Raw genomic sequence first — 15,089 nt, 5'->3', positions numbered from 1 at the left:
CCGATTATAAATTAAACATGCACTGAAAGAAAATTCGATACTATATACAGTATATATCCAACTTATATATTTCATCACTATCTCGGAAATATGGAATCAAGTTTACTTATAAACATGTATATATACTGGTTATCTTGTAAATGCGGTTATGACCAAGCCCTAATTATATTAGGGCGTATAATTTACGTTTTTGATGTTAGTCTTGATTTCGTACCAAGTTACAGGGTGAGAAAAATGTGCAGCCTGACCGGGACTCGAACCCGGGACCCTCGGAATACCGTTCCGCGGCTCTACCGACTGAGCTATCCGGCCGCTTACACATCTTCTCCCCTAAATAGTGAACAGTTCTGAACCGTGACAAACTCCCCTGCTATATTGAAATTCGTCCTCGAATTTCACAGAGTTACAGAGCAATGTAAATTAAACTCTGAGCTATATCAGTCACGGTCCCCCGTTGGGCGCCAAATGTCACAGGGTGAGAAAAATGTGCAGCCTGACCGGGACTCGAACCCGGGACCCTCGGAATACCGTACCGCGGCTCTACCGACTGAGCTATCCGGCCGCTTACACATCTTCTCCCCTAAATAGTGAACAGTTCTGAACCGTGACATACTCCCCTGCTATATTGAAATTCGTCCTCGAATTTCACAGAGTTACAGAGCAATGTAAATTAAACTCTGAGCTATATCAGTCACGGCCCCACGTTGGGCGCCAAATGTCACAGGGTGAGAAAAATGTGCAGCCTGACCGGGACTCGAACCCGGGACCCTCGGAATACCGTTCCGCGGCTCTACCGACTGAGCTATCCGGCCGCTTACACATCTTCTCCCCTAAATAGTGAACAGTTCTGAACCGTGACAATACCTCTGTTTGATTGGTGATTTGACCTATATTATCGTATGGATGTGAAGTTTGGGGTGCTTATAATTATGAAGAGGTAGATAAATTTCATATTCTCTTTTGTAAATATACATCTACATCATACTGCTTCAAAATCGTAATCGATTACACTAAGCAGGCATATATTTATCACATAAACCGCGGCGCAGGAGTGTAATAAAGCCATTAAATAAAAACGATATTACACTAGTGTAATAACACTGACGTGACGTCATTTGCGCCATATAGAAACATAGCGTTAAAGCGCGCTAATGTTAGCGTTTCACTATGGGCAAAAAAATACTCATTTTAACAGTTTACTGTTCTTATTTTATATACGTGATAAATAGAATATCACATTCGTGTAGATTCAATACTGAATTTATTAAACTCGTTGAATAAAACAATATTATGCTCGCCAGAGGCTCGCATAATATGATTTTATTCAACTCGTTTAATAAATTTAGTATGAAACTACACTCATTCAATATCCTCTATATATTACACGCCCGTTTAACTCACAACGAGTGAAAAATGTCCATCGGTAAAAATGTTGTGAGCAACTTCCGTTCCTCGTTGTGAGCATCCATCTATGACGTGTGACACGATAAACAAGGTGAGTTTTTCATAATTTTTGAAGATTACAGTCATTTATGTAAAAATATCGAAATGCAGTTAGCTAGCGATGTGTTTTCCGAGTATGCACATGTAAAGATATTGCCTGTTGGTGGACAATTTGATGGAAATACCGTGCGACGCAGTCACTCGGGGTACGTAGCTGGAAAACTGGAGACAACTTCTCTTTGGACCTAATTTAACATTGAAAACGTCGATTCTGGTGACGTTTTGTGCATTCTAACCTAAAACAGATGCCCACAAGTCTTCAGCGTAAATTATTATCTGAAAGTTTTCATAGAAACGAAGAAATACCCTTTTTTGCTTTAAATGTTTTTGGACAATTTGACCTTCAAGGTAAAGGCCATTCAGGGGTCAAGGTAAAAAAATACAGGTCCGTAGGAAGGTCTTGTGCTAAGTGATGGTGTGTTCAAATATGAATCAAATCCGTTTACTAATAAGGAAGTTATGGCCAATGTTAAAGATTTCGGACGGATTGACGGACAGTTCAAAACTAATATGCCTCCCTTTGGGGTATGCACAACGTCTTGAAAAGAAATGCAGCTGTGCAACAACGTTTTAATTGCATTGGTAGATTGAAAATTATATTTTCACCATCTGAATTACATATTAAAACTATACACGCACTGCGCTTGTCTTGCTCACAACGAGGTTATGGTGCTCACAACGATGATTAAAGCAAAAAGGGTATTTCTTCGTTTCTATGAAGACGTTTGAACAGATAATAATTTACGCTGAAGACTTGTGGGCATCTGTTTTAGGTTAGAATGCACAAAACGTCACCAGAATCGACGTTTTCAATGTTAAATTAGGTCCAAAGAGAAGTTGTCTCCAGTTTTCCAGCTACCCCGAGTGACTGCGTCGCACGGTATTTCCATCAACTTGTCCACCAACAGGCAATATCTTTACATGTGCATACTCGGAAAACACATCGCTAGCTAACTGCATTCCAATATTTTTACATAAATGTCTGTAATCTTCAAAAATTATGAAAAACCCACCTTGTTTATCGTGTCACACGTCACAGCGAGGAACGGAAGTTGCTCACAACATTTTTATCGATGGACATTTTTCACTCGTTGTGAGTTAAACGGGCGTGTATTAGGTGTAAAGAAACAAACTCCTATATATATATACATATGCGGTATAATGGTGAACTCGTCCGATTGCCAATAAAATGAAACTTGGTAAAAAAAAGTTGTTTCATTGCACTGTCATACAACATCTGAATTTTTCTATATATTTATTTACCTTTATAGACAACATTTACTTAGTTTTTTTTTTCTGAAGATTTTTTTAAGCTCTGTATTTTTTTAATGATTGGGATAGCACTTGGTGTGCGGACGAAGGTGTTTATGAGACAAACATACATGTATGTGAGGAATATTTGTGCCCTAGGAGGACACGTTTTTGGCTTTGACCACGTCATTTTGAAATTTGTTTTTGATAAATGCTCGCTGTTCAAAAAAAAATCGCACGGAAGGTTAATTATAATTCGTTAAATATAACATCTTGTTAATATAGCCATGCCATAATCATTTCTTAAATTTCGTTATGCCATTTTGATAATTGACTACAATCAAATGTACCGATATTTAAAGATACAATTTAATTATGAGGTTTTTAGATATTCATTTGCAACTTAAAAATATTACTGAACAATTAAGAAAAATATTATCATTAATTCAATTTAAATAGTTTCGAAATTCTAAAATACTTTATTATCGAGGGATTAACAACAGTTATTACTCCCAACCATGGGTTAAATTATTCAACTGTAGCAAATGGCTATACAGCTCTACCATTTGGCGAATCATTGTAGTGGCGAATCATTGTTGTGGCGAGACATTTAAAACTCGAATTCATGTAAACAAATAGGTTAAAAATGGCTACACACGTTGGGGTAGATGTCGGAGTATTTGTTGGAAGTAGCACAATCGAGAAGAAGAATGCGTCAATATTCGCTGGGCTTGCCTTTCTTGTGGGTGTTTTTGTTGGATACAGTTTAAAAGGATTAAGAATAGCCTACTTAAAAAAGAAACACGATTTCTTTGATAGGCAGGCTAAGAAAGCGAAAGAACAGCTGACGAGATAGAGGTTAAGCATGCAGATGTGTTCGATTGTCGTAAGTTGAATTAATCATCTAACAGGCTTAATCGAGTAAAAATGAATTCAAACCTAACAGTATTATAATAAACAGTAGGATTTAATACGTCAAAACCTTGATGTAATATAATTATTCTCTTCTACAAGAAATAATGACAGAGTTGAGTGCACGTACACACGTGCGAAATAGGTTTAACGTTACCATGTATACGAATTGCTTTTTTGCGAGCAGTATACGTGTTTATACATGTACATGTATTGATGTAGGCGTAGTACAATAAATTGATACAAAAATGTCGGACGTACTTGATATTGAGATAGGAAAAGATGGTTTAGAGGTCGAAGCAAGTGGTACTGTATTAGTAGTGATAGCTGGATTAACATTTATTGTTGGATTAGCTGTTGGTGGTATGATAGGATTTAAAATCGGCAAACAAGTCGGCAAACGAGATTAACAAGACTTAGTAAGCATTGATCTTTTCTACACTTCTCATAATAAATAACGGGTGCTACACAGGAACATTATTTACGATTACAAATATCAATCATGATCAGTGTCTTTCAAAATTATTTCAATTCTATTTGAAAGACCCTGTCATGATTGCATGGGCTAACAAATTTTTATGCGCATAGTTCAGAACAAAAACTACAATGTATAAACAAAATAATCAGTTCTTGGAAAACATTTTTTTTGCGTTTCATAAAAACTATAGGAGCCTATGTACATTCGTCATTGTTTCCAGCCGGATATATTGTACAGTGTTTTATTATGTTAATCTTTTTTTGTCGAATTTATTTTAGTTCGATTGTGTTGGATCGATGCTTTAAGCTTATTGAAACACTCCCGAATCTGTTCTTTGATCCAACCAGTACTAAGCAAAAATTAAGTGTATTTATAATGTATCTGAAACTACGCGACCAACGATTCTTATTGAAACTGGTTAACCACATGGCCGATGTGTCCAACTTCGAATCAGCACTTCGGATAAGTATACACCTTCTACATACCCCCTTCTTTAGATATTTGCATATCAGATTTTAGCTCACCTGGGCACATGATCATGGTTAACTTTGTAGTTTCGGATCATAAGCTGTCCGTCCACAATTGTTTCTCCTCTGTAATCATTTTGCCAAATTTTGTAACACTTGCTTAGGATGTTTTAAGCATGAAACCCTAATGAAATTCGACCACGTTTATTCAAATTATACCTCTAGGTTAAAACGCATCCGCCCTGAGGGTCATCACTTGAGTGCACTTAGTCTTAAACGGTTTTTTATAACGTAAGGCCTTGAGCTTAGATATTTGGTGTCTACATAATATTATAGATTACCGCCACTAAGCTTACAAATACAATCATGACCCTGTTGTCAAATTCGCCTCGAAAGTTACTTAGTTTTACTTGTACAGGAAAACCATTTAAAAAAGTGTCTTCTTCATGTAGGATTGCATATATATAGACAAGTACTTAGTTTGATCAAATCATAATCCTAGGGTCATAACTGACACCATCCAATTGACGATTGTTTTTGCCTTCATCAACAATACATGATTTTCCCGCTAACAAATCTCCTAACTCTTGTGTGGTAAGTGCATACACAAGGTATACAACTGGGCAGAAAATATTGTTTGAGCGACATCGTTTTAAATATACAATTAAAACGCCTACCGGAAATAAAACATTCGATCATATCTCTTTGTATCTTTTATCTTTGCTAAGAGGTTGATGATATTAAAGATTCGAATTTTAATGTATAGTTATATAGTATGCAAACTTTAACGTATTTTCTCACGTAAAATAACATGCCTCGCTTCAGTTGGTGGTTTTTGATCATTTAATCTCTTTAAAATGTTACGTGTATAATAAATAATCCATTCATGTTAAATGCAGGATAAACATATTTCGTTGTGAATATCCTTAAATATTTGAACTACATACATGTACTGCCTCATTGCTTTCGTATTTAAATTCATTATGATAGGTATCGTATAAGTACCTAATCTCACACCCAACCTATTCTCAAACCTTTCATTATTTTTCGTTATTCGTTATTTTTGCGACGGACGCGCCCTCAGGCGCGTTCAGAGCTAAGTCATCTACACATGGGATTTCGTTGGCTACACTCGCGCAATGTGTCCTAAACCAATTAACAGCCCAAGAAATAGTACATGAATTTGATCCTTCAAAACTCCCATACTTTGTCTGGATATCTTAATGTCTTCCATATTTAGCCTTTTCAATTTCAAATTAAGTTATCCAAGTTAAAATATGAACGTATATTATTGATAAAAACGTTGTAGTCCCGTAGTATTATTGCGCAATATGCAAATTACTGCTGAAACGATTTACCGCTGTCGAAAAAGTAGGACAGCAAATTATACTACAATAAAGGTGTAACCTCTGAGTTCCAAGACATTATTAGTAGGAAATAAATATTTCTACATTATACAAAACATTATTATTAACAAATCAAAAGTTTTTCGTGACTCTAGGATAACTCGCGCATTAATAAAAGAAGAACTATTTTCGTGACTCATACCGCGGGTTTAGCTGAATATTCAGCAGTTATTAATATATTAGATACAATACAATGGCTAGTATAAATATCTATTTTTGAAAATGCATGTAAGACACTTTACCGCCATGTAGTCTTTCATGGTAAGGAAGTTATAATATCAGTTCTACTTCCGATTCTTGTGGTTTGTTTACATATTTTACTAGGTCATGATATGAGTTAACCTTCGCTATTCTAAAAATAGATTCTGCTTCACCTGTTCTGATTTTTGGACAGGCGATTAGGAAGTACACATTAAACATGTAATTAATAAACCAGCGGATTGTAATGCAATACTTTTAGAAATGCTATACAATTGTAAGAAGCAAACAAGTTGAAAATGGAATTTAGTGTGAAGTTGAAAAGGACAACTAAACACTGTAGTGCTTAAGTGACATTTAAATTAAAATAAAAACGATGTGCTCTGGCCTCTACATATTTACCTTGTAAATAAAAAAAATCTAAGAAATACACTATTAATTGCTGATGATTTTAACCAATTTTTTTTTAATGAGACATATCCAAGAGAAATAAAAATACAAATGACTTATATTTTATTGTCTGTATGCCCACTATGATATAACACGAAGCAATTCTAAATAGCATTCTCAAATGTATATAATGTATTATGTTTGAAGTTTATTTGCCTGGATTTATTCTAGAAATATTTCGTTGATCGTTTTCTTTCTATTTACATATCATTTATTAGAATAAATCGATAAGGGCACTGATTTACAAGTTTGACCAGAGTTTTTAGGCATAATTAAATTTCATTCTGTATTTAAGTGCTTGAAAGTAGAAAATCTGAATTATATCAATTTGGGACACAAAATATATTGCTCTACAAATCTCGAACTTGTATGGAACAAAATTTCTCTGTTATATATTTTGTGTTTTGTTTTTGTTTTGTTTTTTTCTAAAAGAAGCCTTAATGTCTCTCCGGTTGCATGTCCGTCGCATTCAGTGCTGCAGCACTTTGATTTTTACTAGAAGTGACTATGATGTTTTCAGTTTGTCTGCATAAAAGCTTAGTTTCTGACAGACATGTCTGCTGCTGTCAAATAAAAACAGTGCATAGGAACAAATATTTACATTACATATTTTATTATTTAGCGTAATTTCATACAAATTGCTATTACAATTTGTAGGTCCTGTAAATACACCATTAACTTTTTGTGAAAATGAATATTAGAGACAAAATATCTTAAAGCAGGTACCTGCATCCTGTAGGGTACTTCATTTTCATGTGATAGTCATATAACAATCACTTCATTGGCTAAACTAAACAGTAGAATTTTAGAGATACTTGGAGGGGTTTGAGATTGGGTTCTTTATTTTAAGAGGCCATGTCAGTTTTACAAAATAGGGCTGTGCTTTTCCAAGATGGAAAAAGAGCTTTTTTAATTGTTGAATTTCAACCAAATTATACAGAAATGTTACATAAAGATTAAAGTGAACATATGTAAAGAATTTTCATAAAGATATTTTCTTATTTATATTAAAAGACATCTTGAATGCTTAGAGGTTTAAGAACTGGTTTGTCAACGATACATTACTAGTATAAATCATTATTCATTCTTAGATACAATACATAACACTGAATTAATAATGAAAACTCAAACAAACTGTAAAAAAATGTTTAAAAAATGTGTGAGTCTTTATTAGAAAAATTTAAAAATGCAAATAAATGCTAGCTTGTCTGTTTCTAAGAGAATGTCCAGCTGTTATCATCGCTGTTGCGTCGTCGTCGTTTTCGTCGTGCAAAAACTTTAATGTAGCACATTACTAAGTATCAGTATGAAACTTGAAAAGTTAGCGAATCATGACATGGAACAGTACCAGCAGTCTGACAAGGGGCATCATTCTGAAAGCTATATTTTGGGGGTTATGCCCCTTTTAGAATTTTTACCAGACGAGCGTAATCAACACCGCATGCGGTGCTCTTGTTTTTATACTAAATATATTTTATTGTTAATTTCAGGGATCTACAACATGCTATGCAATGTTCAGGACCAGGTCGAATTGAAGATGAACTGTCGAACACTGACAAATGTATTAAAAAAAACGACAACCATTAACTGGGACAACAACAATAACAACAACAACAACGTTTTTCTTGTGGGATTTTTAGTCTTTATCTTCAAGCATAACATTTTATAAATGAAGAAAATTTAACTAATCCTATTCTGTTACAACTCCGAAGCATGAACTGTAGAATTGGAACTGTGATAATTTGGTGTAACATATTTTTATGTTTTTGTAAAAAACAATTCTGTGTTTTGATGATGCATTTGTTACGTTCGAACTTCCATTATATCAACGTAATAGCCCATTAATTTGTATAATTTATTTAGCTATTTGTGAAACCGTTGGATAAAGTGTTGGAATGTTTTAGTTTTCATTATCTTTAATAATATATGTATACTTACGTTTCATGATAAAAGATGAATTAATTTACCATACAGGTAGGTTATCATGCAAACATGTAACACCGTGCCTACATGTAATTCGGCCCCATAAAGGAATAATTTCTCTGAAACTGATAGAATCGTATTTGTAGGTATTTGGTTAAAATTGATTAAAACACAAATGTTATCCTATCACGTGAGGCAAGGAAATATATTTTAGAAAGGAACCTACACGAATACTTACAAAGTATGGTAACCAACTATCATCTTTCGGATTTTGTGTCGTGATATTTTGTGTCCTGATTTTTGTTATTTTGCGACAGCGAAAGTGAGTCTTTACGTCCCAATATCCGGTGGCAGATACAGTAAACTATGGTAAAAGAAATCTGGAATTTGACAACATTATGGCCTTTTTAAACGTGGAAAATTTTACATTATCAATCACCATCAATCAGTGTGAATAGTCGAGCGCGATGTCCTACCGACATCTCTTGTTATTTACCATTTATATTTAGACAGTATTGTCCTACTGTTAGATCTTAGTAACAAATACAACTAGTAGTGTTCCAGTAATGGTGATTAATAAATGAACTGAACGTTTAAAATCATATAGTATCATTCAAATTATAAAGCCTTACTGTATATATTTTAATTGGTTTTACGCGATTTTATCGCATTTTTGTTCATATCTCGGCTTTCGGTCTATCTAACTGCCTTCCGTAAATTTCCTCGCAAATAAATATAAAAGTGACAGACAAGGGCTGTTGGTGCCAAGCAAATGGCCTGCCTATCAAGCCGTCATTCGTACTAGGTGTAGCACTGCACCATCCTCGTCGAATCTACGCTGTCTCTATTGAGCTAAACTGGCGATATAAAGCGTCCGATGAAGACTTTGGAATAAAGATGATACAAGAAGTAAATGGACTAATAAATGTTCTTCCTTTTAGAAATCAGTATTACTTGCAGTGTGGCCATACCACGTGACATTGACGTCATTTTTGGCATCATTTCCAAGACAAATATTGCTCGATTCGGAAAAGAAAATAGCCGTAAATATTTTATTTCTGTATCAATCTCTTTGGGATATGCACCAGTCTACGGGGAAAAATATAAGTTTTCCACAGAATATTAGATCTTCGTCAGTTTATAAGCCGTTTTATCAAACACTTTGCATAACCTTGGAAGTTGCTTGTATTAGAGCGGACTTCGGTTGCAAGCTATTTCGTTTTCTGGCGTTATTTGGTCTACGCCATGATAAATAGGTCAGGTTTACATCAACCGGGGGTACAGACAGCAAAATCCTACCTTAATATGTTTATATGGTTATCATTTATGGCGTAAATCTTGCCATTTTCTTCAATTGTCAATTCTGGCACCAGTTCCAAGTCGAAAAAAAAGGACTTCAGTTTAAAGCAGATTTATGAATCTGTTGCAAATGCGAAGCAACATGCCTACCGTTCTCTCTCTATAATTATGTTAACCATAAAAATATTTGTTATTTACTGTACGATTTACATAAACACAAATGAATATTCGAATGATTTTTACTTGCTGCGCTATAAGTGATTTTAAAAGTCGTAAAATTGTTGTCTGTACATGTGTATTTGTAAAGAAATTGATTTACTCTTTAATCATTGTTCTTTCATGGTAATGATTATGAAAAATCTATATGTGTCATGTAGCAATAATAAACGTATTCAAAACAGAGAGAAAACTGAAACCCAAAACGGCGAAATTGACTTAGCTAGAATGTCCAATGAACGTGCACATTCAGGATCACTTCCATTTTTATGCTGTAAAGCGTTATGCCTCAACGCGGCAATTTCAAAGTCAAAGAGTATTCTTTTGTAGAGTTATTTATACGTATAACCATAATGTTATAAACCTGTAGCAATGTTTAAGTATAATAGATTCAGCTTTTTAATACAGTGGCACTCGTTGATAAAAAATATTTTACATCCTGTTTTCATACCCACGGTGAACTGGATATAACTTCGTTCACTTAAGAACACTAAACACTATTTATTTTATTATTGCATTTACTTCTGATGATAAACTACATATCTGACAAATTTAGTTAATTATATCAGTCAATGAGAGCTCACCAATACACATTGTAAAGAGAGGAAGGGAACGGAATATTTATGGTTTGAAAACATTCAAATTGAGTAGAATTTTTAACAATAATGTCTCTTCCAACTGAATAAAAACGATAGGGCTATTTGGGACTATTTCTTATCGATGTGGTAATTGGATGTAAATGCATGGATTATTGCACGCGGCATGACCTGCAGATGTCATTAACAGGATTTTTGTTGCATATTAAGATTTAAAGAAGGACCACATATTAAAATCTTAAACATGATAAACATAATGCATATGCCAAATAAATGAATTATCTGATATGTGAATAAAGAAGTAAGTAATTTGACAGTTGAAGAATAAAAATTGAATATACTCTTCAAATGTAATCGTAATTTTACTTAGCTTATGTTAGCTATCAATAATTCTATGAACGCATCAGTGTCATATATTGACCCCAGTCGTGTTGCTATTACATATATGTTAATGTAAATATTTATATAATTATTGATAATCATTGTTATGTCCGACTTTTAGAATGTTTTGTTTCAAGAAATTTGACTTTGATCGATGGCTGTTGGTTTGTAAAATCATTTATCTGTTTACTATTTCCTACTTTGTTTACTCCACATGGCGTCCATTCTCGTTTTTTATTGGCGACTCAGGGCTATTTCGGGCCTTTTTTGATAAATAGAGAATCATAAGTAACGCATTTAAGTAACGATACTAGCTACAGTCTCACTTACATCCCGGCAGTGCCCCGGTAGACGTCCGGGGTGATCCGGGAACGACCGGGGTACGACCGGGAACAACCGGGGTACATCCGTAACTCTGCCGGCAACGTCCTGGATGACCCGGGATGATCCGGGAACATCCGGCATTTGACCCCGGATGGAATAAGATATTTAATATCACCGGGGTGGTCAGGGATGATCCGGGAAGGTATAGCTTTGCCGGCATCATCCTTAGCTCTGCCGGGAACGACCGGGGTGATACCGGGAAAGCACCGTAGCTCTGCCGGCACAAACCGGGAATAATCCGGGGTATGATATAGCCGGTAGAGCTACGGTAGAGCTACGGTAGAACCCCGGTATATGCCGGCAGAGCCCCGGTAACTACAGGCAGAGCCCCGGAGGATAAAGGTAGAGCTACGGTTGATCCCGGTAGAGCCCCGGCAAAGCCCGGATCATTAAAAAAATAAGGACAATTTGTGATGATTGAACTTGTTTTTATTAAAAGCCTTCCCATTTCCCTTCTATCCAGTATGGCATAAGGATTTTTCAGAAAATCATCATGAATTACTATTCTGGAAGTAAAGATATTATATTAAATAAAAGTTATGTATCAAAGTTATCATTTTCGGGCGTTTTCAATCCACCGGGGTTCTACCGGGGCTCTGCTTGGATCGGCCTGGGCTCTGCCGGGGTTTTACCTGGATCGACCGGGGCTCTGCCTGGGTCAACCGGGGCTCTTCCGGCGTCATCCGAGAGGACCGGGGAAGCACCGGCATGAACCGTAGCTTCACCTGGGCTCTGCCTGGATGATCCGGAGCGAATCCTGGGTGGTTAGTAGGGAACTACCGTAGTGCTGCCGGGGTAAGTGTGACCGCAACAATAATTCCATCCCGGATCGTCCCGGATCATCCCGGTAACTTACCGGGATGGTCCTGGGCTCTGCCGGGAGTAAGTGAGACCGAGGCTTTACACGCAAAGTTCCAAGTTATATGTAATGCTATTTAAAATTGTTCTACACAAAGAACAAAATCTGACTGATGATAAATATAGTTAAATAAGCATAAAATGTGAACGTCATGTTAATGCGCGTGACAATTAGATTCAGGATTTTAAGTCTAAATTGTGATTTTTGTTTATCAAACTTTATAGAAATTTATTATACGGCAATTCCAGAAAAATATATACCTTTTCAAAGTCTCTCTTTTGAGGACAGAAGAACCTATTCGTCACCTTCACGAGTGTCAGTGTTTGTCAGTTACTCTTTACAAAAAAATAGACTGAAAAAAATTACCTTAAGCCTTTTTACAACACTCGTGTTATATAGTGTAACCCTTTATGTAGCATTGTTTTATTTTAACTCTTTCTCTCACTGAGAGCACATTTATCTCTTATCAATTTCGCCATTGTGAAATAGAATAAATCACATTTTACTACATAGGATAAGATGAGCAATACTTTAAACATCTTCAAAACGAAACCAAAATATTATTTTTCGGTGCACTATTGCGATACAAGTAAGTGTTATTGCTTTAAGGACCAATCAGTTTTTTCACAATCTCTTTGTGAAAGATCAACAATGAAACAGTAAATTGTAGAAAGAGAACGGTAGGCATGTTGCTTTGCATTTGCAACAGAGTCTATAATCTGCTTTAAACTGTAGTCCCTTTTTTCGACTTGGAACTGGTGCCAGAATTGACAATTGAAGAAAATGGCAAGATTTACGCCATAAATAGTAAACATATAAACATATTAAGGTAGGATTTTGCCGTCTGTACCCCCGGTTGATGTAAACCTGACCTATTAATCATGGTGTAGACCAAATAACGCCAGAAAACGAAATAGCTTGCAACCGAAGCCCGCTCTAATACAAGCAACTTCCAAGGTTATGCAAAGTGTTTGATAAAACGGCTTATAAACTGACGAAGATCTTATATTTTGTTGAAAGCTTATATTTTTCCCCGTAGACTGGTGCATATCCCAAAGTTATTGGTACATAAATAAAATATTTACGGCTATTTTCTTTTCCGAATCGAGCAATATTTGTCTTGGAAATGATGCCAAAAATGACGTAAATGTCACGTGGTATTGCCACACTGACTTGATGCCTGTTAAAATTTCAGAATTAAATCGGTTAATTAATTTGTTATAAAACTTTGGTGCTGAAATTAACTATTTTTTCCTCCCTGAATGAATGCCAATAACAACTGCGTTTTCACGCTTCATACGTACATGCGATGATTTTCAACGCATCATCCATGCGGTGATTTTCAACGCATAAACAGAGGGACCAAGTTTATGGGCAACGTTCAATGCATACAGCAAAAACTGCGTATACGGGGCATAGCTGTGCCTTTTGGCTTAATAATGGGATTAAACTCTTACCATTTAATACAAAGCTGAAATAGAGTTAAAATATTTTAACAAACACGATTTTGATGATGATTATGATCAGAGGTGGCGTTGGTTGTGGTGATGATGATGATGATGTCAGAGGTGTCTACGGCGGTGGTGATGATGGTGGAGGTGTAGCCGTGGGTGATCATAAGGAGCATAGAGTAAAATAACATATTTTAAGGAAATGTTTTTCGGGAGGGGGACACACCGTGTATACACATAGACAATGGAAAATTACACTAACGCACCTTGATAGTTTTCTTCAATAAAGTAAACAAGAAAAATCAGAGACCAAGGTCCGGTAAACAAGGCGTTTGAGGAAGTTGTGTCACATTTTCTTTTTCTATGTAAAAGTCCGGCGGTAGGACTACGTTTTTGACACATTTGACAGCTTATTGTACCAGTAAATGTTTGTCCATTTGAAACAGGAATTTGAACAATAGGTACATATCAGTATGGAAAAATATGGCATACAAAACTTTTTCCCGCGTTTTTTTATCCGTTTGGCAATGCCTGGTATATTGACACGCGTCTGGGGCTCATAATACACCTTTGGGTAATTCGGAAATACTATGATTGTCACAAATTTTGTACTTTTTAAAAGGATATTTGGCAATTTATACACGAGTGGCCTTTTGTTTTTCCGTCAAGAGGAGTGGGCCCATTTAGACAACACATAGTACCCATGTATCTTACACGATTCGTCATATATCTGTGAAGCTGATCGTGATAACGCGACCTTTTATGTAGGCCCTTAATGAATTATCACATATTGACCAGTTTTCAAATTTTTTTTTCATATAGCTATAGTATAAATGACTACACAAACGGATTTTCAAGAACTTTCGAAAAACTGCACGAAAATTTGTGAAATTTCGTGCCATTACTCATAAACCCGTCCGCATGAAATAGCCACTATTTCCACGTGATTCTCAATACCATACAGTACGGAGGCGCATCAGTGACATAACTAAATGAACAAAACTCGTACATTCTTTTCGTCCCCAATTTAAATATAGTCCGGCTACTGTGAAAATTATATTTTGTAAAATCACTGTCGATTGAAAAGCATACTGTGTGCTACCAAAAAATGCAAAAGCTTTAATTTTTATGACATCATTTCAAATCAAATTCTTAGGCCATCTTGGACACCTTAATCTATGAACACCAATAACAGGGAATAATGCACAATCATGAACTGCAAGCAATACTCTTTGATATATGACAACTTTTGTTGTTTTTTTGTTCATTTTAGCCCCGACTGTCATCCTACTAAAGTTGTTTGTGCAGAGTATAC

The 15,089-nt window shown here is 35.6% G+C and overlaps 1 long non-coding RNA gene across 2 annotated transcripts; it reads left to right on the top strand.

Annotated features, from left to right (window-relative positions):
- The first annotated feature begins 3,238 nt into the window (after window positions 1-3,238).
- On the top strand, window positions 3,239-8,565 carry LOC132733630 (uncharacterized). 2 transcript variants are annotated; one of them, XR_009626189.1, is made up of 2 exons: window positions 3,239-3,640; window positions 8,156-8,565. It is a non-coding gene; the product is annotated as an uncharacterized LOC132733630 (long non-coding RNA). The 2 variants fall into 2 exon arrangements; XR_009626190.1 differs by lacking the exon at window positions 3,239-3,640 and adding an exon at window positions 3,710-4,085.
- The last annotated feature ends 6,524 nt before the right edge of the window (window positions 8,566-15,089 follow it).

This window comes from Ruditapes philippinarum, unplaced genomic scaffold (assembly GCF_026571515.1).
Source record: "Ruditapes philippinarum isolate M1 unplaced genomic scaffold, ASM2657151v2 ctg337_1_1_1_1, whole genome shotgun sequence".
Taxonomy (NCBI): domain Eukaryota; kingdom Metazoa; phylum Mollusca; class Bivalvia; order Venerida; family Veneridae; genus Ruditapes; species Ruditapes philippinarum.
This window is presented reverse-complemented; position numbering and strand designations above follow the sequence as displayed.